This window comes from Bubalus kerabau, chromosome 2, assembly GCF_029407905.1.
Source record: "Bubalus kerabau isolate K-KA32 ecotype Philippines breed swamp buffalo chromosome 2, PCC_UOA_SB_1v2, whole genome shotgun sequence".
In the NCBI taxonomy this organism is placed as follows: domain Eukaryota; kingdom Metazoa; phylum Chordata; class Mammalia; order Artiodactyla; family Bovidae; genus Bubalus; species Bubalus kerabau.
Genome location: NC_073625.1, coordinates 14,504,487 through 14,531,434, shown reverse-complemented (window position 1 = coordinate 14,531,434; position 26,948 = coordinate 14,504,487). Strand labels below are relative to the sequence as shown.

At 39.3% G+C, this 26,948-nt stretch overlaps 1 protein-coding gene across 4 annotated transcripts in view; it reads left to right on the top strand.

The window, feature by feature from the left end:
- UNC5D (unc-5 netrin receptor D) overlaps positions 1-26,948 on the top strand; it is a 366,024-nt gene that overhangs the window by 60,530 nt on the left and 278,546 nt on the right. The window lies entirely within an intron of this gene.

Below are 26,948 nucleotides of genomic sequence, written 5' to 3'. Positions count from 1 at the left end.
GTTGCCCGCTTCCCCTCTTGCCCTCTATCTTTCCCAGCATCAGGGGCCTTTTTGTAGTTGATAGGTTTTTGTCCCCTTCTCTTTGCCTCGTTTTCTAAAATTTCCCCTTTACTTTTCTTCTCCCCAAACCGTTTCTGCCCCAACTTCAGAAATGTGCCTGCCTTTATCATCTCTGGTTGAGGCAGCTAGAAGGCTTACTACGCATCTAGACTGTCACGTGGTCATGAGAACTGGGGATCCAGATGTATGGGTGAGAGAGAGTGGAAAGGGCAGGACCTGGTTCTTGCTGGTGTCAGGGCAGATCTTAAACATGAGGGACAATTAAATACAGGCCATCTTTCTGTTTCCAGTCTCTCTTAAAGAGAGGAAAGTGAGGTTGGGGAAGGTGAGGCTTGCTTGTGTGTAGTCTTGTGCTTCTCCAGGGCTGAGACTGAAGAGAAGGGTTACCTGGACTTTAACCTCGGGTCCTAGGACACTGCGGACTTCTAGAGCGATTGGGGACCTGCACTATTCTCAACAGTTCACACAGCATAATGAGAAGTGTACATTTACTCCCAATCTGTTTTTCTGATTCAGGTTGTAGCTTTTGAAATCCAGTAGAATTATATTGGTAATCATGGATGAATCAAAAATTCTGGCTATTGTTGTCCCTGAGAATTTTTAAAAAATACTGAAAAAATGAACACTTGTATACCCATCTTTCACCCAGCTGTCTCTTAATTATTATTTATTACTAATCATAAGGGTATTATTTTCCAATTGGCCTGATAGATTTTTAACTAGAAAAATAAGTAGTACAGATAAAGCTTCTTCTTCCAAACCCCTTTCCATCTTCTTTCCCTTCACCATCTTCCCAAAGAGCAGCTTCTGTCTGTAAGTTAATAGCTTTCTATTTTATTTTCATATTTTAGCATACATTTATATACTTGTGAGTACATAATTTTCACTGCATTGCTTCATGACGGTAGTTTACAAAAGTTTACAAAATGAAATCCTACAGAATTTATCCGTCTGTAACATATTTCTTTTTCCTTCTCATGTAACATAAATTGAGACTTATCTGTTGGTAGATATTCATGGTCATTTCTTACAAGATAGTAGTCTATTCCTTGAACATGCCTTATATGATTAGTTCTACTTTTATTACATATATTGATTTTATTTTTTCTTGAGGAAGCATCTAGAACATACTTATGTGTGCTTATTTGGGCTCATATCCTGATAGAAATTTCTGTATGTCTTTTTTAAAAAATATTTATTTGGCTGCATTGGGTCCTAATTGCAGCATGAAGGATATTTGTTTTTGTCAGCCATACTCTCTAGTCTTGGCACATGGGCTGAGTTGCCCCACAGCATGTGGGATCTTAGTTTCCTGAACAGTAATCAAACCCACGCCCCTGCAGTGCAAGTCAGATTCTTAACCACTGGACCACCAGGGAAGTCACTACATCTTTAATTACTAAAAAGCAGTGGGAGAAATTATTTCACAAATGTCATTTACTAGGCAGAATCCTTTTAACCATGAACTCCAAAGGAAGAACTAGTCAAAGGAATTGGATGCCATTGATGTAATGCACCTCTCTGCCCATGAACAGGGCTGAATTTAAGTCATCTTAGACATTTTCTCTATACCTTTTGAAAAAATACCAGAGTAGGAGTCCATGGATCCCTTTGGTGGTTTCATATTTTAGTTTCTCAGAGCACTAAGGTTCAGAAATTTTTCATAGCATTTGACCTAAATTCCTACTTCTATCATTGAAGCCCCCATTGCCTCTTGCTTTCTCCAGAAGTACTGAAGCCCAGGGACTTACCTCCACTCTTACAATAGCCCTTTCCTTCCTGAGAGGCTATTTGAAGTTCTTTTTCCCTTTAGCCCAGAGTGCGGTCTCTTTAAATCCTCCTTCTTGAATTTCTTCCTCTAGATCATCTGTGTAGTTCTATTCCAGGCTTTTGAAAATTTATCCATATCTTTAGCTTTATAACACATGTGTGTGTGTGCACACACGTGCTGAGTTGCTCAGCCATGTCCTCTTCTTTGCGACCCCATGGACTGTAGCCTGCCAGGCTCCTCTGTCCATGAGATTCCCTAGGCAAGAATACTAGAGTGGGTTGCCAGGCCTATCTTCAGGGGATCTTCCCAACCCAGAGATCAAACTCATGGCTTCTGAATCGCAGGTAGAGTCCTTACCACTGAGCCACTGGGGAAGCCCCTAGTTTTATAGTGCTCAAGGCTAAAAAGAAAAATCTTACAATGCTCTTGCAGAAGACTGACAGAATCACCTCGTAACTTTTAATATGTGACTCTCTGTGTTTATATTTATGTATACATACATATGTGTTATCTTTTATTTGGGAGATGATCTATTGTGTTCCTCTGCTTAGCAAGATTTACATGTTTACAATACACATGTATACACACTCATATACAATGATAGTACTTCATGGCTAGATTATATTTAGCATGTGGTCTTTTAGGTTGACCAATTATGCCTTTTGATATGTTGCACAAACCATATATTTTACTATGTAGGCATTTGTTTAGTTGATTAAAAAAAAATGAGCGAGTGACTAGAGCATGCCAGAAGACGTGTAAAGAAAGTTCATAGCAGGATTGTTTTCAATAGTAAAGAAAAAACAAAATAAAATAATGGCTATTAACAGAATGGATAAGTAAATCATGATACATTCACACCATGGAATAATCAGTGAAATGTAGGAACTGCAACCACATATATTGGCAATGATGAATTTTAAAAACAGTGTTGAGGCATTTCTCTGGTAGTACACTGGATTGGAATCGATCTGCCAATGCAGGGGACACAGGTTCGATCCCTGGTCCGGGAAGATTCCATATGGCTCAGAGCAACTAAGCCTGTGAGCCACAAGTACTGAAGCCGGTGTGCTGCAGTGGCTGAAGCCTAGGCACCAAGAGCCTGTGCTCCACCACGAGAAAAGTCAGCACAGTGAGACGCTCTGGCACTTCGAGGAAGAGTGTCCCCTGCTCTCTGCAACTAGAAAAAGCCCAGGCAAAGGAACAAAGACCCAGTGCAGCCTAAGATAAATTAAAAACAAACAAACAGTGTTGAGGGGAAAAAAGCAGTAAAAAGAGTAAGAATGGCCAATAAATACATGAAAAGAGGCCCAAAGCATGAGCCATTATGCAAATACAAATCACACTCATAAGATAACTACTACATAATAAAACTAGGATCAGTTCAGTTCAGTCATGTCTGACTCTTTGCGACCCTATGGACTGCAGCATGCCAGGCCTCCCTGTCCATCATCAACTCCCGGAGTTTACTCAAGCTCATGTCCATTGAGTCGGTGATGCCATCCAACCATCTCATCCTCTGTCATCCCCTTCTCCTCCCGCCTTCAATCTTCTCCAGCATTTGGGATCTCTTCAAATGAGTCAGTTCTTCGTATCAGGTGGCCAAAGTATTGGAGTTTTAGCTTCAGCACCAGTCCTTCCAATGAATATTCAGGACTGATTTCCTTTAGGATGGACTGGTTGGATCTCCTTGCAGTCCAAGGGACTCTCAAGAGTCTTCTCCAACACCCCAGTTCAAAAGCGTCAATTCTTCGGCTCTCAGCTTTATTTATGGTCCAACTCTCACATCATACATGACTACTGGAGAAACCATAGCCTTGACTAGATGGACCTTTGTTGGCACTGGGATGGCTGTATTCAAAAAAGGATAATAACAAAGCTGTATTCAATAACAAAGATAAGGGGACTTCCCTGCTCGTCCAGTGGTTAAAACTTAGCCTTACAGTGCTCAGGGTTTGAGTTGATCCATGGCCAGGGAGTTAAGATCCCACATGCCTCATGGCCAAAAAACAAAAGCATAATGTGCTCAGTCACTTCAATCATGTGCAACTCTCTGCAACTCTATGGACCATGGCCCACCAGGCTCCTCTGTCCAAGGGATTCTCCAGGCAAGAATATGCAATATTGTAACATTCAATAAAAACTTTAAAAATAGTCCCCATGAAATAATCTCTAAAAGTAATCTTAAAAAATAACAAAGATATTAAGATGATATGGATAAATTTTCATCTCTATACATTATTGGCAGAAATCTACAGCCAGTGTAGAAAAGAGTTTTTAAGAGTTAAGTGTAGGGTAATCATACAACCCACCAGTTTGACTCATAGATATACCTGAAAGAAACGAAAACACATGTCTGTGCAAAATCTTGTTTATAAATGTCCATAGCAACATTACTTATAGTAGTGAATAGGTCCCAGGTATCCATCAACTGATGAATAAACTACTGTTTATCCATACAATGGAATATTCCTTAATAAAAAGGATCCCTAGAAATATGCTGCATGGATGCACTTTCAGAATAATACAAATGATGGCATGTTTTGATTCAATTTCTATAAAATGTCCAGAATGGGCAAATTCACAGAGACAGATTAATGATTGTCAGGGGCTAGGGTGGAGGGAAGAGGAGGAGTAACTGTTCATGGGTACAAGAGGTCTTTGGAGGGGTGATATAAATACACTGAACTTAGTTTGTAGTGATAGTTACACAAATCTGTGAATTTACTAAGGCACATTGGCTTTCCTGATAGCTCAGCTGATAAAGAATTCACCTGCAATGCAGGAGAACTCAGTTCAGTTTCTGGGTTGGGAAGATCCCATGGAGAAGGGATAGGCTACCCACTCCAATATTCTTGGTCTTCCCTGTGTCTCAGATGGTTAAGAATTTGCCCACAAATGTGAGAGACCTGAGTTCGATCCCTGGGTTGGGAAGATCCTCTGGAGGTGAGCGTGGCAACACACTCCAATAATCTTGCCTGGAGAATCCCCACTCCAGTATTCTTGCCTGGAGAATTTTGGGAGAATCGCCAAAAAACAACAGTGTGGAGTGGTGGTCATCAGTCCCTGGGTTTCAGACAAGGAATCATATCAAGAATCATATCAAGAATTATAGACACATGGTGTTGGGAGTATTCTGTTTTCTTAGGTTGGATAGCATGTTCCTTTTACTATCATCTTCCTTTCTGATGTTTCCATATATTGTTTTTAGTCAGTGCCTATTATTGAAAACTTTATATGCACCGAGTACTTTATAGTAAAATTCTGAGGGCATCCTTTTCTGCCTTAAAAGGAGCTATAGTATTCCACTAATGTAAAGCGACCTACGTTTATACTATTCCTGTACCCTCAGACTAATAGGGTGGGGCTGAGGGTGACCATTCCATCACCCCCACCCAAAGGTGGCCCATTGCTTAGCCAGCACATTTATGAGCTTTTGGGTTATAGAAATCTGAGTTGTTTTGTGTTATAAAATGGAGGTGCAAGTTTTTTTTCCCCTTAAAGTCAGTTCTGTTATTTCATTTTTTAAGAAGGACTGGGCAGAGGAGGAATAGGTAAGGGTGAGAAGTGAGAGGAAAAAAAACAAAACTACATGGAGGAGTAGAGAATTTATTTTTATGAAAATGGTGATCTGATAGCCAGTTTATGTTTTCCTGAAATTGACATTTAAATGTCATCCAGCTCCAGGGACATTGATATAATCCTGTTGTCTAACAAAGACTTTGTATAAGTAAACTTCATTGAGCACTTAATGTTTTGGTTGTTTTTTCATTGAAATATACTTTACATATCACATAGATTAATTTCAGTTGTACAACCTAACAATATTCGTATGTATAAAATGATCATAAGTCTGCTGCTGCTGCTGCTAAGTCACTTCAGTCCTGTCCAACTCTGTGCGACCCCATAGACGGCAGCCCACCAGGCTCCCCCATCCCTGGGATTCTCCAGGCAAGAACACTGGAGTGGGTTGCCATTTCCTTCTCCAATGCGTGAAAGTGAAGTCACTCAGTCGTGTCTGACTCTTGGCGACCCCATGGACTGCAGCCTACCAGGCTCCTCCATCCATGGGATTTTCCAGGCAAGAGTACTGGAGTGGGGTACCATTGCCTTCTCCGGATCATAAGTCTAATTAACACCTATCACCATCATAGATAGATATTTTTTCTTGTGATGAGGACTTTTCAGATTTTTCAGATTTCCTCTCTTAGCAACTTGCAAGTACGCCATAAATGCGTTAACTACAGTCGCCGTGTGGTACGTTACTTCCCCAGTGTTTATTTTATAACTGTACCTTTTGATCCCTTCTTCCATTTCACCCATCTTTTACCTCCAGGCTCTGGCAAACGCCAGTGTATTCTCTATATTGATGATCTCACTTTTTTGTTCGTCTGCTTTGACTTTTTAGTTTCAACATACAAGGGAGATCCTAGAGTATTTCTATGTCTCTGACTCTTTTTTTCCACTTACCATAATACCCTTAAGTTTTAGCCATGTTGTCATAAATAGTAAGATGCCCTTCTTTGTGTTGGCTGAGTAATATTCTGTATATACATTTACATACGCATCATGTTTTCTTTATCCATCTGTCCATTATTAGCCAGTTAGGCTGTTTCCATATACTGGCTATTTTAAAACAGTACGTCAATGAAAAGCATATCTTTTTGAGTTAGTTTTTTTTTTTTTTTTTTTCTCTTCAGGTAAATAGGCAAATATTGCTGGATCTATTTTAAATTTTTGAGGAATCTCCATACTGTTTTCCACAGTGGTTGTACCGATTTATATTCCCACCAACAGTGCACGAAGTTTTCCTTTTCTTTGCCTCCTCAACAACACTTTTTATTTCTTGTCTTTATGGTAATAGCCATTCTAACAGGTGTGAGGCGATGGCTTATTGCGGTGTGGATTTTCATTTCCCTGATGATTAGTGATGCTGAGCACCTTGTCATGTTCCTGTTGGCCATCTGTGCCTTCTTTGGAAAAACGTCTATTCAAGTCCTCTGTCCATTCTTAAATAGGATTTATTTTTTGGAATTGAGTTGTATGAGTTCTTTGTACATCCTGAATATTAGCCCCTTATCAGATACATGTTTTGTAAGTATTTTCTCCCATTTGATAGGTTCCATTTTCATCTTGTGGATGGTTTCCTTTGCTATGCAGATTTTTTTTTTTTAAGAAATCGTTGGAAAAAGCCGTGTTTTAGGACTAGTGATTGTGTCACAAGAGGAATGCCATCACTGATTTAAAGAGAGAGCTGATAAACTAATTTAGAGAGGAAGACAAAAGCTAAGAAAATGCTCAGTCTTCCAACTTCTTGGGTAGGTTCCATATAGAGAATAGGAACAGTTTATCCTGATGTTATGATTTCCAGCCCCATAAATGCACTCAATTTGGTTGGTGAGACTCTCATTTGAAATCCTTTCTGTATCTTAAAAAAATAGTATATCTCTGGGGTACAAGATTATTCTTCCATCTGAAGCGTCCCTTTTGACTTCTTATATATGTCTCCCTGTTTTTATATGCTCACTTTTCAAAATTATAAAAGTTAAGTGGCATTTTTAGTCGCTGCTCTAAAGTTATTACACATGAATCTAAATTGGGTCTCATCAGCACCTTAATGAACAAACTCCTTATAACCCAGCCTTAATCAAAATGTTTTTAAGAATTAGAGCAATGATCAGCTATCAGGCTCCATGTGCTTCGCTCAGATATTAAATTTCAGATCCCCCGAGGAACAATTCACATGACTGTTGGAGTACCCCAAGTCGTAAATGAATGTCCCATGTTCCCCATCCCCTGAAACACTGTACACAACACCCCCCGCTAATCCTAGTATCCCCATTTAGTATCTGCTGATTCTAATAATTATCATTTAATAATGTTTATTTCACTGAGTCTGTTTTTAGAATAAATTCTGTGACAATGCTTTAGCTAACTGGCACAGTACTTGGATGCCTAAAATCAGATTCAAAGAATAACTTTTCTCATCAGTTTTGCACCCACTTGGCAGTAATCTGATCCAAACTCAATTCTAGTAGTCTTTGATGAGCTCTCATGTGGAGCCAAATCTAAATTCCTTCAAAGAGGGATGTTTCGCTTGCCCTCTCTGATCAGTGGAGCCCTCGCCGACCTCCAAGAGCTTTCTAAGATGATTACAATGAGCGCTGCGGCTGCAACCAATTCCTGAAATGCCTTGGGATATTTTTACCCTACATGCTGTTATGCAGAGAGGAAGTTGCATCAAAAAGGAATGAAATAGTTCAAGGCAACTTTGGGCTAAAATGTCAATTTTTTTTTTCATGTGAATCTCCATAGTCTGTGGTAGAAAGAACTCTGTTTATTAAGACAGATGTTTCCAGTTCCCTAATCTTGACTCTACCTTTATCTAGATTAGTGAACTTGGACAAATTACATAGATTCCATGACTGGCACTTTGTCTCTAAAATATAAGTTAAAATGGATGATTTCTAGAATGTCTTCTAGTAGTAACATGCAATGTTTCCAAAGAAAGGTTTAGGACACTCTACCCCTTTCTCCTTTTTTCTATAATAGACACCCCAACTGTTCATCTAAGGGGCTTCCCAGGTGGCACTAGTGGTAAGGAACCTGCCTCCCAATGCAGGAGACACAAGAGACAAGGGTTCCATCCCTGGGTTGGGAAGATCTCCTGGAGGAGGGCAGAGCAACCCGCTCTCGCATTCTTGTCTGGAAAATCCGGACAGAGGAGCCTGGAAGGCTACAGTCCATGGGTCTGCACGAGTTGAACATGACCGAGTGAATGAGCATGTTCATCTAAAGTCCTTTTTTTATTTTTTAAAAAACTTTAGTTTGTATTGGAGCATAGCCGATTAACAAGGTTAGTTTCAGGTGAACAGCGAAGGGATATATGTGTATGTGTATCATATATGTCTATCAGCCATAGATACACATGTATTCATTCTTTTTCTTAAGGGCCTTTTTTCAGAACACAATGTGATGACTTTTACCTTTGCTTTAAATCCTTGCTTATAGAAACTTGGTTGAGTGCATTTACCAAGTAATGATTATTTGACATCTACCAACTTAACATCTGGAGAAGGCAATGGCACCCCACTCCAGTACTCTTGCCTGGAAAATCCCATGGACGGAGGAGCCTGGTGGGCTGCAGTCCATGGGATTGCTAGGAGTCAGACACGACTGAGCGACTTCACTTTGACTTTTCACTTTCATGCATTGGAGGAGGAAATGGCAACCCACTCCAGTGTTCTTGCCTGGAGAATCCCATGGACAGAGGAGCCTGGTGGGCTGCTGTCTATGGGGTCACACACAGTCGGACACGACTGAAGCGACTTAGCAGCAGTAGCAGCAGCAGCAGCAACTTAACATCAGAGAAGGCGATGGCACCCCACTCCAGTACTCTTGCCTGGAAAATCCCATGGACGGAGGAGCCTGGTAGGCTGCAGTCCATGGGGTCTCGAAGAGTCGGACACGACTGAGTGACTTCACTTTCACTTTTGACTTTCATGCATTGGAGAAGGAAATGGCATCCCACTCCAGTGTTGTTGCCTGGAGAATCCCAGGGACGGGGGAGCCTGGTGGGCTGCCGTCTATGGGGTCGCACAGAGTTGGACATGACTGAAGTGACTTAGCAGCAGCAGCAGCAGCAGCTTAATAGTAAAGTATATCAAACATGTCTAGAAAGAGTGCCTTCTTCATCTACTTTTGTGATTCAAGGCCTACTTTTACTTATTACAATGGCATTATTGTTTTGGCTGATTTTAGAACATTAATTTGCAATCAACAAAGCAAGTAGGAAGAAGTTTATCTGTATCAGGTAATTATGTATCAATAGATAATTTGCAAGAAATGACAGAAATGCTTATTTATTTGAAGGATCCCATGGATAAGATGAAGTTGGAGTATCAGAGCCACTTAAAATCCCTTTTGAAACTCTTTAACTTGTTTTAATTGGGCAGAAAGGCAATGTGTTACTTCCGAAGTACTTAGTCACAGTAAAACCCAGTTCAGCTATTAAAAAAGAAAATCTTCTTTTCTCTCCCTACCCTAGAATGGTCATAAAGAGTCTACAAATATGGTCTTACTTTGTGTGTGTCCCAAATATCACTGGCATAATTATGTCCCCATTTGGCTCATTAAACATTACATTCTCCTGTGAGTCACTGCATGACGATGCCCCAGCCATGAAACAGTGGCCTGTGAAACAAAGGGGAGAAAATACAATTTCAATCTAGTGGTTTTACCTTTAAGTGTGTTGTTGGCAATTGAGGACGTTGCTTTGAGGTATAATTAATCTCACCGAAGTCTAGTGTTTTCCACTTATTAGTAGAAAACCCGTCATCTGCATTTGTGGCAAGCCCAGACCTTCATCCAGACCCAGGGTCCACATTTATCTTGAGGGTTTGCGTTGTTGCCTGCAGTCATAGGGAAAGGAGTACATTCTTCTGAAAGTGGCTCCTTGAGACCTTGGACACTGGAGTTATAATAAGCGTGGGAACTTGCCTCATCAATCTTGCCTGGTTCTGTGAAACGCACACATGGCCTCAGGAGCATTTAGTACTTTGAAAGCCAAGTAGGTGTCTCCCTAGAGGAATATTCCACCAGAGCTGTTGAGGTTGTCATAGCTGTTTAATTTGGGATTTGTGTAGGGTAGGTTAGGGACCTCAGACAGGGTGAAGCAGAAGATGAGTGAGTTATTTTGGTTATTTTGGAATATTAATTTCATAATCTCTGAAGGATTATCTCCAGGAATTTTAAATGTTGAGAGATGAAGAATTTATTTTGTTTTTTCATATATAGAAAGTATTTCTATACTTTCTACCATGCAAGAAATGGAAATTAACCAGCAGAGAGAAATGCTTCTCTTAAATATGTTGATATTTTTTGGAGTACTCAGTTGTCCCTTCCCCAATTTTTTTTTAATGACCTGTGAATGCCCAGGTTACTCCAATAAGTGTTTGCTTATCAATATAACTCACCTTTCAACACCCACTACGATTGCCTCAGTTGGAGCCACGTGGCCATCACACTAGCTTTCTTCCTGACTAGGTCCCATTCTGAATGAGTAACTGATTAGTTTTATTCATCACCGGTCAGAAGTTTGTGTGCCTTCATTTCTGTGTTCATCACAGTTTATTATGGAGAAGGCAGTGGCACCCCACTCCAGTACTCTTGCCTGGAAAATCCCATGGACGGAGGAGCCTGGTAGGCTGCAGTCCATGGGGTTGCTAAGAGTCAGGCACGACTGAGCGACTTCACTTTCACTTTTCACTTTCATGCATTGGAGAAGGAAATGGCAACCCACTCCAGTATTCTTGCCTGGAGAATCCCAGGGACAGGGGAGTCTGGTGGGCTGCCGTCTATGGGGTCATACAGAGTCGGACACGACTGAAGCGACTTAGCAGCAGCAGCAGCACAGTTTATTGTGGGGTTTCTCTCTTGTAATGGAAAGTCACTTGGGAAAAAAATGAAAGAAACACCTTGTAATCTGCAGTCTAAGAGATTGTGTAGTAAACAGTGTAGGCTCCTTGGTTACTTTTTTTCTCTTTGTTACAAATAGAAACTTTGAGGGGCTTCTCCTTTGCCTTTATTGTAAGGACCTCCAGAGTTACTCTGTTGTCTTGCTAGAGGTGCTGTATAGAGCAGATGACCATGGTGGTGATGTTTTGAGTTGAACCCCTCCTATATGGTGATAGTGACCGTACTTCAGGGCCTCCTACCCAAAAGATGGACAACATCCAGTCAGGTTTCCTGGACCTCTGGAATCAAGGAGTCACTTTTAGAGTTGATTTTATCATCCATTTGGTGGAAAGAATCATTTCCATGTAGGTTTCATGAGGCCATGTTCCTCACCCCCTTAAACATCGTACATAACCCCTACAAATCTAAGTAACCTTCTGTACTGCTAATTCTAAAAATTAACATTTAAAAGTGTTTATTTTACCTTGAGACTCACAGTCAGATTTACTTGTTTCATTTTGCATCCTAGGCATTATGTGTTAGTGATGAAATGGTAAGGTAGCACTTACCTAGGCTTTTTTTCCCCCCAATGAAGTATCGTCCAATTTTTTCCAATTGTGGTACCGTCCTTGTCAGCTTCCTCCAGCATTGCTGTGCTCTGTGTGCATCATGCTGTCAACTTGAAGCACTGTCTTAACTGTGAACTTTAATGTCTTGACATTGTTGTTTTCAGATGTAGGTTCTAAGTTTGCTTTCTGTTTTGCAGTTACATTAAATCCTAATTCTAATCGACTGTAAACACTTTTGGCCTTCTGATTGATAGCCTTTGTGTTGACAATTCTAGATGATTCTAGAATTTAATTGGAGTGTAGTTGATTTACAATGTCTTGTTAATGTCTGCTGTTTAGCAAAGCGATTCTGTTACAGACATGCATACACGCTTTTTCATTTTCTTTTCCATTATGGTTTGTCACAAAGTACTTAATATAGTTCCCTGTGCACCACAGTACTTCTTGTTTATCCAGTCTCTGTATACTAGTCTGAATCTGCTAATCCCAGACACTCACTTTATCCCTCCTCCATCTCTTCTCCCTCTTGGCAGCCAAAGTCTGTTCTCTCTCTGCAAGTCTGTTTCTGTTTTGTGGATAAGTTCATTTGTGTCATATTTTAGATTCCACATGTAAATGATACTATATGGTATTTGTCGTCTTCTCTGACATACTTTACTTTGTATGATAATCTCTAGTTCCATCCATGTGACTGCAAATGGCACTACTTGATTCTTTTTTTTATGGCTGAATAGTATTCCTTGGAAGGACTGATGTTGAAGCTGAAACTCCAGTACTTTGGCCACCTGATGCAAAGAGCTGACTCATTTGAAAAGACCCTGATACTGGGAAAGATTGAGGGTGGGAGGAGAAGGGGACGGCAGAGGATGAGATGGTTGGATGGCATCACTGACTCAATGGACATGACTTTAGGTAAACTGCGGGAGTTGGTGATGGACAGGGAGTCCTGGCGTGCTGTAGTTCGTGGGGTCGCAAAGAGTTGGACATGACTGAGCAACTGAACTGAAGTATTCCTTGTAAATATGTTTGATGGTTCTCGATTTGCCTAAAAATTCATTCTAAATAAGTGTGAGTCACCTCATTTAGGTACATCTGATGACTTAGGTGTACCTGATACTATGTCTGAAAATTATATGGTCCCATTTGTCATTGAAAATATCAAAAAATCTTTCCTGGATTTTGTAGTGCTATTGTTTCTCTAATTTAGAATTTGAAATGGTCACAGAAACTGTATGTGCCTATAAGAAAACTGTTGATAAGTGTGTTTTAACATAATAAGGCTACAGAAAAGATTGAGAGAGTGTACTGTTACTGACCAGGGTTCTTGACCTTCCTTAATCAAATACAAAGTGTTAAGAGGCCAGACAAAAAATTTAGGCGTGGCTTTATATGCAGCAGAGGGGAGTGAAGACAAATGCCAGGTTCCCTCGTTGCTGGTTCCTTGTAAGGGGTGAGGGTAAGGTTGCATCCAGGGATCAGGCTGGAGGAGTGGCTTAGGTAGTTTGCCCATCCCATTGGTGGTGCTGATTGCCGGGGGCATGCATAGAACCTTGCTTTTGCTTCCAACACCCTGTTTTTGCTCCTAGATCTTCAGAAGTAGTAGTTGGGTTTTTGGTCTTTCTGTCTTTTGTAGTAAAGAACCCACCTGCCAATGAAGGAAATGTAAATGACACAGTTTCAATCCCTGGGTCAGGAAGATCCCCTGCAGGAGGGCATGGCAACCCACTCCATTATACTCGCCTAGAGAATCCCATGGACAGAGGATCCTGGAGGGCTACAGTTCATAGAGTCTCAGAGTCCGACACGGCTAAAGTGACACCAAGCACAGCAGCGTGCCCGTCTCTAGTTTGCCCCAGCTGTATATGCATGGTTATCTTTAATCCCATGTGGTTTCTTTGTACTTTGTTGCTAGAGGAGTTACTTGCCCAGGTGCAAGGATTGCAAAGAGTTCCATGTCCCAGCCTGTCTCGATGATATCAACATCTATTCTATCGACAGCCTCTTCCTTCCTAACCTCCCTAACAAGGACCATGGTGTTGATCTCTGGACTGCCCACATCTTTGCCCTGTGAAAGTCACCTCTAAATGCTGGGGAAGGTCTCATTCCTTCTAGAGCATGTGGACCCATTTAACTGATGGTGTAACATCTGCCCCCAAAGTACCAACTCTAGGGTTGCTTGTTGCTTGTAGTTTCAAAATCTTTTGCATAGTAGCGCGGGTCATTACTGCTCTCCTGACCCAGACCCTGGGTACCAACAAAATTAAGTGCTTGCTATAAGCTATAGGTGCCTGCAAGCTATCCATCTGTTGATGACAAATAGCAAACAGGAATGGCCTAATGATATTCACATGATTGATTCATATTCATTTATACATGGAGGAGGATGCTGAGACAGCTAAATAATTAAATCACATAATGCAATTAAACTTACTCTATTCGAGTGCTCTTTTTCTCCCATTCTTCTCGCTGACAGTATGCATACTATGCTTCACCCTAGTACAGTTAAGCTGATTAGGTAATACTAAGCTGCTCAAGTATGTAGTGGGCTTTTTTGTTGTTGCCTTTTTTTTTTTTCGCATGAAATTCTTTATATCAAACACCAGATTCTCAAGGTATAACTTCAGGTCTTTAAATAATGTCCATAAAGGTTTTGTTCGAACACATTCCAGCAGACACGAGTGACCTTAATCCTCTAAGAATGCCCAGGCTCCCAGAACTGGTCACTGGCTTTCGATCTTAGATATTCCTTTGTAAATCAAACACATGTAAATTTTTCAGGCATTTCTTGAAATGCTGTTGAGTAGATTGGGCTCTTGCTCTGACAGTTTCTTCCTCACAAGGAAAATAATCTATAGGATGAAAATATACTTCTTCATCTACTTGCCCATCCATCCATCCCTCAGTTTATATCTAATAATTATACTAATATGCTAACAATTTATATTGTATATTGATTGCCTAATATATGCCTTATAATACCCTAAGCAACTCACATTTCTCTACTTGAATGTACACAATAGGCTTGTAATATATATTATTCACTTTCTATAAGAAATGACATGAAGGATAAAGTAGATTAGATATCTGGCCTAAGATCATATAATTCATTATTAAGGAAACCTGGATTTGAGTCTAGCTCTAACTCCAAAGTCCACATCCCTTTCCTTGCATCAAGCTGCGCCTCGATAAGAGATATCAGAAGGAACACTTTATTGTGCTTCCAATCCAGCTTGGTAGAAATCTGTTTCTGACAGTGTTGAGCAGCTTGTCTAAGGAGGATGAAAAAAAGTAAGCCTCTTCTATTGTACACATTCCACCTCCCAATCAGATAACTGTCACATCAGATCAGGACACAGCTTCTGTTGTTGGTCACTACTGCCATTGGTGTATTGTCAGTCTTTGCTGAATCCCAGATCCCAGCAGGCTCAACTAAATCTGTGTATTAGGTAAAATAACAAAGGAATTAAAGGCTTTTACATGAGCATCAAAATTTCATCCTCCTATCAATGTCTTAGGTGTTTTTCAGAAGGACTTTGTTGTGCAAAGAAGGTCATCTCATTAAGCAGTGAAAGACAAATCCTGTTGCTTTCGCTTTTCTTTATGAATCTTCTGCATAAAATACTGATTTTTAGAAAAGATGTCAGTGTTTTCCTTAGTAAGACCTTTTTCGTGTATGTAGAGCTAGCCATTCTTATCAAAATGTTGTCTTTTGGAATAGTGAAACTGATCTCTTGACTGCTGTTCTCTTGACTGCTGTTATTCCAAGTTGGAGATGAATGAAGAAATTAATGCATTGGAGGAAATAACCGAAAAAGTCAGGTGTTGTTAGTATTATTAAGGACTTAAAATAATAGAATCTATAAATTGTTTAGAATCAAGTTGTTTTAGAGATTATACAGCTATACTCTTAAAAATCTAAAACAAAAATAAAAATGGTAAAAAATAAATGAATATACAGTTCATAAAAAGTAAATGAAAATAGTTGGATATTCTTTAATATTTACCTTGACTAGTGATCAGAAAGCATGTTTTAAACAATATTTTATGCATCTATTAACAAATGTCCCCCAAATATGTTTTAGTGATGAGGATAAAGAAAATTGGTAAACTCCTCTAATGCTGGTGGTTATGCCAATTTGCATGGTCCTTTAGAAAATAAATTTAGTCACACATGATAGGAACTTAGTACATTTTTATTGCAAAGATCATGGTCATAAAATTTTATCACATTTTCATTTATCTATATACTTATTTACCCTTTTCCTTCATAGAACTTCAAGTCTAGAGGAAGGTGCAATGATATATATGAATAACTGTATATTAGTACAGATCATTATGTAAAGACAAGGAAATAGGTGACCCAGAGTCAGAATTTTTGTGGTTCCAGAAGGTCTTATATGATCAGTATCAACTAAGTTAAACCTGAAGGATAAGAATAGGCTATAAGCAAAGTGGGGGGATGGTACTGAGGGCAGAAGGAAAACAGGGGTGTGTTTCCAGGTGAAGATCATTTTACCCTTGAAAGAATTGAGAGAGATTCCCTCTAGCCTCCTGGAGGTGAAGTCATTGGTCACAAAGCTAGAGATGTTAAGTGTGGACCAGATCATGAAAAGTCTTGCTCAAAAGCCATGTCAGAAAATAGGAATCTTAGCCAAAGGATTGACGGGTTATAAGACAGAATGCCATGTTTGAATTTGCATTTGACAGAGTTCATTCTGCTTATAGAATGGATGTAAGGAGGGCAAATAAGGATGATGATGAAGACAGGACCAATTGTCATGATTCAGGGGAGTGATGGTGGTGACTAGCTTAGTAGGAATAGAGATATAGGGCTAGTCGTGAATTTAGGAGACAGAACCAGTAGGACCTTGTGATGAATTGGGTGTTTGGTGAGCAAAGGAAAAGTAGATCATGTCCGGGTTCTAGCTTAGGGAACTCAGTGAATGTTAGGGTCTTTTTTTTTTTTTAGGGCAACTGAGCCAAATAGTGGATGTGAGGGGCTAAGCCATACGTCCTGTTTTAGGCATAAGGAGTCAGTGAGATCTATGGAAAATTGAGGTGAATACACGAGAGGCAAGTTACTGTACAGGTTTGAAGCTGCAGAGAACTCTGCTAGCGATGTAAATTCATGTGTAATCAGGATATAGATGGTATAGATGAAATATCAGTGCTATAAATCTAACATTTAGAAATAGCTAAATGGGGACTTCCCTAGCAGTCCAGTGGTTGAGACTTAGCTTTGCAGTGTCAGTAATGTGGGTTCGATCCTTGGCCAGGGAACTAAGATCCCACATGCCATGTGCTGTGGCCAAAAATAATAAAATATAGAAGAAAATTCAATTGTATTATTTAGAAAGCAATAATGAAATGTTAAATAGTGTAGAAATTAGAAAAAACAAAACTGATATATCTACTCTTAATCATTAAGAATTGGCCTAATGAAAAATTAACAAAACCATGACAAAATGAGATAACATCTTGAAATATATGTGAAATATATATGGGTGTGTATATGTATATACACACATACACACACCCTATTCAAAGAAAGTCAAAATATTAAATATATATTTGAAAAAGAAAGATCTGAAAATGAAATATACCAAATTATTAATAGTATTAGTTTTGGGGAACTTGGTAACAATGGATGATGATGTCTTTTTAAAATACACATATTATTTGTACTTTTCTATAATTTGCATTTTATCAACATAATAAGCCATGATTTTCAATACAAAATACATCATAAAATGTTAAAGATGTTTTTGCATTGTATTTGAGTTTGCTCAAATATTTGCCAGTTACAATGTCCTCATAAAAGATTTTACAAGATTGTTTCCTCGGCAGAGTTTCTCAGTAGACAGCAATACAGAATGTAGTTATAAATTTAATCTTTTGTGGCCCACCCAAACAAAAGCAGCATAGTATAATGGGGAAAATACTCTTTTAGAAGTCAATAGAGAGATTTCCACTGAATCTGCTCCTTGGAGTTCTTTAGCAAGTTGTTTAACCTCTGAGGGCCTTGATTATTTGTAGGATAAGACAGTTGGCCCAGATTTTATCTAAGGTGAACTCCCACTCTATTTTGCCTGAGTCCAGGTCACATAGGAAAAAAATTATTTCAAACTGTGTTCCAGTCAAATCACCCCTTATTTATTCAGATATGTGACTAAATGATCACAGTCTAAGTTGCTTTTTTTTTAATGTGACCTGACATCTAATGGAAATGTATTTATTTCAAAGGGAGTTTAGTGTCTGTTCCTTATGTTTTTGTTTCTTTTTGTCCTACAAAGATTGAAAGTCCCTGCCATATTAATGTGCAGAACATAAAACACCAAGCACTTCCTGAGGTAATTTTCCAAGAATGAAAAATATGAGAATGGTGTTGGATTGTTTGCTTTTCTATCATTCAATGTTGTATTAAAACAACCATTTTTCCATAGCTATGAATGGCTTCACTCTTGAAAACTGTCAGTTACAGATGAAAAGTGATAGCACTCTGAAAGCAAAACCATTCCCAAATCGCACTAGTTTTTCACATGAATTTGAAGTCTAATCAGTGGCCCACATTCATACATAAACGTATCTATTGTGGGGTGAAAAATTAAGAAACGATCTTTAAGCTTTATCTCAAACCTGGTTTTCAACAAAATATTACCCTTTTTTGTTTACATTTTAAAATGAATTTTTATCAACCTGTCAATCAAATTCTTTGCATTTTTCCCCCCAGGGACATATTTACCATTTATTTCTGCCGTGATTCATGAATTTCACCATACTAGGAGTTAGACAGCATGAAGTAAAATCTAGAAGTTGCCACAGTATAGTTTACTGAGACTTCCATATTCTTGCACTAGAATAGTGTGTATGTGTGTTTTCTGATTCTAAGTGTTTATTTAAGAATGCATTATATCTCCCCAAAGTTTTTCTGATTGAAAATGTTACTTTACTTCACATTTTCTTTTCACAGACTAAACAATATGAGTTTAATACAGTAAGTGGTGAATGTTAACTGTAGAGTACTGCATTGTTTTAAGTTTCTGTAATGTCCTAAACTTGTTTTTGTTATCATTACTTTAATGAGTGTGAGTGAGCATGGTTGTGATGCTGCCTCAATTAGCCTTCGGCCTTTGGTAAAGGATATTAAACTGGAAAAAAAATAAAAATAAAAAAAAATAAAACTAATACAATTATGTAAAATTTAAAAATAAAATTAAAAAAACTCAAATGAAACATGTAAAAAAATAATAATAAAAAAGCAAAACACTTAATAAAAATTTAAATTATCAGTAATCCCATCGCACATTGAAAACCACTGGGCTAAATTTGGCCTCATTTTAGAGTCTCTTTGGACAGACTGTTATTATGGGAACAGGTGTCTCATGCTAAATCTGATTGCACATTTCTGGTTTCCATTAAGGGACAAGGCGCCATCAGAACTCGTGTAAAATCTCTGGCTTCATCCCAATTTCAGAAGTCAGTTTTGCAGATGACTCAAGCAAGAGCTTAAAATAGTGGATGATTTAAAAACCAAACCAAAACAACAACAACAAAAAACTTCCCCTGTGGCCTTGGGAGAAATATCACTTGTGTTGATGTGGCTGGAAAAAAAAACAACTCCTTCCTCAGTACTGGAACATGCATGGTTTCTTCTTCAGCATACACATGGAATGACTTTAAAGTGGCCTTAGGGCTCAGACAATAAACTGAGACCGCTGTCTTTCTTTGATATGGTGATTACTCTGTGTCTGCATCTCAGAAAACTTAATGAAAGGCACATAGAAATAAGAGATGTTGGAGCCAAGTTGGTCCAATAATTTAGTACCAATGCCAAAGTCAACTCTTTATAAACTGTGAATTGTAAGGAACACGATATTTTGTTTTATCTAACTCTTCAGTGCCCATTCTGTGCACTCATGGCACACATATGCACTCACCATGCCCTCAGTTGGAACACCTTCCCCATATGTTGCCCATTTCAACTCCTACATCAAACTATGCTGAAATGTAATCTTCCCCACAATGGCTGTCACAGACCTTCCTAAGGAAAGCTGGGCTTTCTCTCCTCTGTGCCTTGTGATATTTTGTATATACTTCCCGTCTACTCTTGGCATGCTTGTCATTGTTCAGTAATTATTTGTCTCTCATTCAATCAGAGACAGATAATACTTTGGCCACCTGATGCAAAGAGCCGACTCATTGAAAACGACTTTGATGCTGGGAAAGATTGAGGGCAGGAGGATAAGGGGACAACAGAGGATGAGATGGTTGGATGGCATCATTGACTCAACGGACTTGAGTTTGAGCAAACTCCAGGAGCTAGAGAAGGGCAGGGAAGGTTGTTGTGCTGCAGTCCATGGGGTCGCAAAGAGTCAGACATGACTGAGCAACTGAACAACAAATTCAATCAGGGAGCTCCTTGGGGAAATTGACTGTCTTAGTTATCTGTAAAGTCAATGTCCAGTACCTAGAACACTGCCTAACCTGAGTAAGGATGTACCCGTATGTCAGTTTAACAAAAAGATTGACTATATGAAGGCAAACTGTGGTAGCCTGGGGAATGATGCTTTCATAACCTCTACTGAAATCTGAAGTTTTTTGTGTGAGGAACTGAGGACTTTTCAGATTTCTTTGAATACATTGTCAGTGTTGTTTACCGTCTACTCTGCAGAATTTAAAATCTGCTCAATGGAATAATATCTTAGACCATGTATAAGAATGACACAAGTGAGGTGAACTATGCAAATGAGATGATATAAAACATTTCCATATTTATTAGAGGTTGGGAAGAAGGCAGATCATTTCTGAGTTTAAAAAAAGAAAACTTTTATTGGAGCCTAGAGAAAGAGTCTGTTTCATAAATTGCATTAAATATTTGGTATGTAAAATTCCGGCTGTTGTTCTGCATTAAATGGATACAATGCACCCCTTACCTAATTAAGAAACCATATGGAGTCAAGACACATTTACATAAACAAAAGCAGAGAAGCCAGCTCTATTGTGTTGTCTCCGATTATGTAACTTGGTTTCCAAGGTATGGATTTGTTCTCTGATTTAAATATTGCCATGGACCAAATAGTTTCCAGACATTGAATGAAATTTAAAGAGCTATTTCTAAGGTGCCTTGACTTCATTTAAATATTGCAGTGAAAGGGACCCTGGAATGCTATGCAGTTTCCTACGTTTAATAACTGCTTGCCTGTTAAAGCCAGGAGTTTTGGAATCTGGCCAACAGGAAATCCATTGTATATTATTACATAGCTTTGCAGGATAACCATGTGCCTGGCGTATGGTGTAACCGTTTACTACATGTTTGTTGAATAAAGAAATGCGTCAGTGTGTTTTCAGAGTTGGTGACCTAACACAATTACTCTAGCATACATATGGGTAGCAAACAGAAATGGTATCAACAACAGTTTGTATCATGACGAGCACTGGGATGAAAATAATAACCATCACAGAACCGAAATATGAATATTGGGGTAATAAGTTTGGAGTGGAAATCTAAACCATAGTTATAATTCTTTCTCTTTTGTTTGACGGTCTTTATCCAGGCAATGATACTGATGGCAGTCAGTCGTGGCAAATTAAATGTATATAACGTGTTCTTACTTACTGTATTTTATCACATATATTATCTCACTTTACCATCACAGGGTACCCATTTTATGAATGAGAAAAATGGAACTTCAGAGTTAAGTTCTTCACCCAAGGTCACAAAGTTAAACCAGACTTTCAATCAGGTTATTTGATTCCGAAAGATCTTTTGTTTTACCAGATGTACTCTTTACTTTATGGCAGAGTTATTGGTGGAACTTGCAAACACAAATGCATGTTTTGTTGCAGCGAGAAATGCTCTTTGGAGATAGAAGAGGAAAAAATGAAATGTATTTCAAAATACTCTTGGGGAAAAGGTATGAAAATAATTTAGAATTTCTCAGAATATGTTAAAGCTCAACTTCGTTTATACTCTAACCCCGTGAAATGCCAGTGCCCTGATGGTCCAGGGTTTTATGAATCCCAATTTGGAATGACTGTTCCTCTGCTGTGCCCAGTCCTATTACAGACTTCACATTCCAAACAGTCCAACATTGGCAGTTTTACCTGGTTAAATATGATAAAATGACTAAAGCCCCGGTTCCAGTCCCTTTATTTTTACTGACGTTCACTGCATCTTGGTATATTCCTTGTATTTTAATTGGAGTTTTAGTCGTTAACTATTCCTGCTTAAGAGAGGGGAAGCTATTTCTAAAGGCAACATTGCAAAACCCTTCTCATTATTTTATTCTCAGCCATGCTTGTTCTCTGACTGCTTTGTCTGTTCCTGACTTTAGTGAGGATGCCTAGTCAGTTGACTCTAATCAGTCGAGTCCTTGCTGTGCTGTTCTCTCAAATATTTTCTGGAGACCTTTTCTGGGTATGTCCATAACACACTCATACAGAACTGGAATCACAGTCCAGCCAAAGGGATCACTGAGTGACCTTTAAGATGAATGTTACGCTTAATGTAAGTAGGTGAGGAGCCACACAGATCCTTGAGCCTCTCATATTTTGGTTTTTTGAGCTGTGTAACATTGACTGCCCTGGTGGCTCAGACGGTCTGGTAGGCCGTCCATGGGGTTGCAAAGAGTCAGACACGACTGAGGGAGTTCACTTTCACTTCATCGTTGCCATAATGTAGGCACTCACTCAATGACCCTATCAGACTTCTAAGGGTCCATTCACTTGAACTGAAATGGAATTGTGAGGCGTTTGAGTCAGATTTGCATTCAAATTCAGTTCCCACTTACTAGCAACATAACTTTAGATAAGACATATATTTGAAGCATTTTCTCAAATGCAGAAAGTGGTACTCAACAACCCGCCACTTAGATGTTGTAAAGTTTAAATGACTTAATCCATGTAGAAGGCTTATTACCATAACCTATAACCATTCAATACGTGGCAGCTCTTATTTTTACTCTCTGCTAACGTAGTTCCCTGGTGGCTCAGATTGTAGAGAATCTTCCTGCAATGTAAGATACTCAGGTTCGGTCCCTGGGTTGGTAAGATCCTGATCACTTGGGAATGGCTACCCACTCCAGTATTCTCGCCTGAAGCATACCATAGACAGAGTACCCTGGCAGGCTACAGTTCGTGGGATCACAAAGAGCTGGACACAACTGAGCAACAACAACAACAAAAAAAACCTACTTTCCATGGTTTGTTTTTAGCTTCCCCAAATACTTAACACCGTGAGCATTGGGATTTGATAGAGTGAAGCTTCACACTCTGGCTTTAAAACAGAAGATCTTGAGTATCAGTGAGTGTTTCCTGCAGAAACAACAGGAAGAAGCTGACATATTCTTTGGAGGTGAATGCCTCCTGATGTGTGTTCAGCCTCTGTGTTGTCAGAGCTGGTTGTCTGTGCCCGTCTGCAGTTTTTCCTTGTGCTCTTCCTCAGTTACAGCAGGAACAAAAGATAGGTTGATGCCCACCACATGTATTCCTTCTATCAGGAAAGTAAAAGCTTTCTCAGAAACGTCTGTTTATGACTCATTGGCCATCGATGGGTGTCACGTGGCCCTTCCCACCTGGGAAGAAGTAAACTCAGTCTGTGACTTTTCATTCCTCTACCAAGTGGGAGAAGGCAGTTGGAGGTTGTCATCAGCATTTGTCACACCGAGTTTAAAAGTACAATCTGAGTTATAAAGCAGTGGTCAGCGTACTGAGATTCCAAGTAAGTTTACCTTGAAGTCTAAAATACCCATGCAGTCTTCCATATGATCATTTATTAAAGTAAGCCATCCCCTGCCACTCGCCTCCAGGCCTAGGATTTGTCTGTTCAGTTCAGTTCAGTTCAGTTCAGTCGCTCAGGCGTGTCTGACTCTTTGCAACCCCATGGAGCGCAGCAGGCCAGGCCTCCCTGTCCATCACCAACTCCCAGAGTTTACTCAAGCTCATGCCCATTGAGTCAGTGATGCCATCCAACCATCTCATCCTCTGTCGTCCCCTTCTCCTCCCGCCTTCAATCTTTCCCAGCATCAGGGTCTTTTCCAATGAGTCAGCTCTTTGCATCAGGTGGCCGAAGTATTGGAGTTTCAGCTTCAGCATCAGTCCTTTCAATGAATATTCAGGACTGATTTCCTTTAGGATTGACTGGTTGGATCTCCTTGCAGTCCAAGGGACTCTCAAGAGTCTTCTCCAACACCACAGTTCAAAAGCATTTAATATTATTTAAGTGTAGTTGATTTATGCTATTGTGTTCATTTCTGTTGTATAGCAAAGTGTTTCAGTTTAACATATATATACACACACACATTCTTTTTCATATTCTTTTCAATTATTTCATGTTCTTTTCTATTCTGGTTGTTAGCAACTTCTAGGTCCCAGCTTGGAACTTCTATTGGCAACTTCCTAGTCCAGTGGGTTAAGAAGGGGGTGTCTTGCAGGGGAGCAGCCTTCATTTTATGAGAGGAGCATCTGAAGGGCAGGGCACTGCTTCACCAGGAATTCAAGCCTGAGCCTAGGGAGGGTCCTCATGAGGGGAAGCCGTAGATAATCAGTGTGAGAGAAACACCACCCCCAACACTTCATGATGCACACAAAGCAAACCAGGGGAGAAAAAGGAAAATAGGTAACTCTTCTGTGTGCCTGGTAAGTAGCTTCAGTCTGTTGGACACTTTGTGACCATTATCCAGGCAAGAATACTGGAGTGGGTTGCCATGCCCTTCTTCAGGGGATCTTCCTGACCCAGGAATTGAACCTGGAATCTCTTAAGTTTCCTGCATTCGCAGGCAGAGTTTTTTTTTTTTTAACCACTAGCACTCTTCTATTTTCACTTCATTTTTTGTCAGAAGGATGCAAAGAAATGGTAATATGTGTACAAATGTATACCTACAATCTCTCACCTCTCCACTCTTAGTGGCACAAATTGACTTTCGTTGTTGTTGCTTTTTGTTTTCCTGAAACATGGCCTTTTCTGTAAATATACATGATATTTATGTGGCTTCAATAATAGTTAAGATAGAATGCTACATTCAGCCTTTTTTTTCCCTCCTCTGAACATTGAGATTGATTGATTCTTTTAATTTCTTTTCCTTTTTTTAAAAATTGAAGTTTAGTTAGTGTTGTGTTAGTTTCAAGTGTACAGCAGGGTGATTCAGTTATACGTGTGTGTGTGTGTGTGTGTGTGTGTGTGTGTGTGTACACATACATATTACTGCCCTGTACCACGATTCTTTGCCATTCTAGGTTGGCTGTTAAAAGGTATTGAACATAGTTCCCTGTGCTGTTCTGTAGGTCCTTACTGTTTGTTTTTTATACAGTCATGTATATCCATTAATCCTAAACTCCTAGATTATACCCTGCCATATCCCCTTTGGTAACCGTAACTTTGTTACCTCTGTCTATGAGTCTGTTTCTATTTTATAATTAAGGTTGATTGATTCTTAATGGATGTCCTCAGAACAGCCAGGACACTTCAAGCAGCCTTTCCCGTTCCACTCTTCTACTCTCTGAAGGCTGAACTATTTTATCAAAAGGCGCTTTATTAAAGTAGCAGGAAGCTATCCTAATTGCTTTCAGATCTCTGTGTGTTTTGGGGCTCAGATGGTTAAAGCTCGATTTATCTTATATTCCAGTCATTTTACTTAGGCTGGTTTAATATTGTATGTTTACTTAGAAAGTGTTTTCTGTGACCACTTACCCCATTTCAGTAGTCTCTTCTCACATTTATGCATTGTTATTTATACTAGCTAAACAACAGCGTGTAATGCACACCTGTGTTCACTTGGGCTACCGCTTTGGGGCTTTGTATTTGTTCATCGGGTGACCCTTTTCTGTATCAGTGAATTACTTTGGACAAAACTCAAACCCCTGATGGGAGTGTGAGCTGTTTGATGCCCATATAAAATCTTTTAATACCTCTGCCATTTCCTCTAATGCATGGATTTACAGAAGCCTGAGGAGACTTGGTATTTATTGAAGATGGAAATTGTTTGAGCAGTCAATAACAAAATGAATTAATATGTGACATATTTTGTGAAGCCCATTGTAAATATAATTTAAAACATTAAAAAAAAACACTTCTCAGATTCTTTCCTGAGACCCTTCTTTTTCCATGTGATAGATACATATTTTATTTTTTGAAGGAGTTTATCAAACTTTTATGGCTTAAACTGTTTACTCTCTCATTATTTGGAATATTGGCTTTCATGATGGTATTTTCATCTTGTGAGTTAACTTTTCTATTAACATGAGTTAACTTTTCTGTTACAAATGGATTTGAAAACTTATAAATCTCAAGCTTTTTAATGTGTGAACCCCCCCACACCTTGATTTGATATATTTAATGAAAAAATAGTTTGGAGAATCAAGCTCTTGTGTTTAATTTATTTCAGTGGCGTAGTACTTATGTATTCCTGTTGGTGAACAGTCTTTCCCATAACTCAGTGCCTTTTATTTCTTTCTTCTTTACACAAACACAAAATTACAGGCAGTCATTCCTCCTATGTGCTTTTGTCTTTGATGATACCCCCTACAGGCTCTTCAAAAGGACGTTCCACCTAATGTTGCGAGTTTTGTTTACCCTTGAGAGTGCTTAGTCCTTTAGCCTCTTGACTTCAGTGTATACAAATGTCTGTGTTTGTTCAGAATTACAATGATGACACCCAAAAAGCCAGGTTAGGACACAGACGCCTCCTGACTCCAGACTCCCTCCTGATAACCTGGATTTTGTTCTGCTGGTTTCATTAGGTCCCGTTTCTCCAGCTGGTCGTAAAGACTGGTTTGCTTTGAATGAGAGAAACCCTCTCTTGGGCAGAGTTGATCTTGGTATTGAAGATCAATACCAATACTTGGTATTTGCTTGCTTTGTTCTTTCTCCGGAATGCCATGGGAAGGCACAAAATAGGGTTCTTCTTGGTCATGCTCCACATTGCTCAGTAGGTATATCTTTCTCCCGTTGGCCATGTGCTAGTTTCCTAGGGCTCAAGTCCTTGCTAAGTAGAGTAAAGTGGCAATGGAGCAAAGTCTTGGCTCCTGCTTTTTCCTTTTCGTATTATTTCTCTCCACTCATCACTTTCCTATACTTGGGGAGATGTATTTATTTC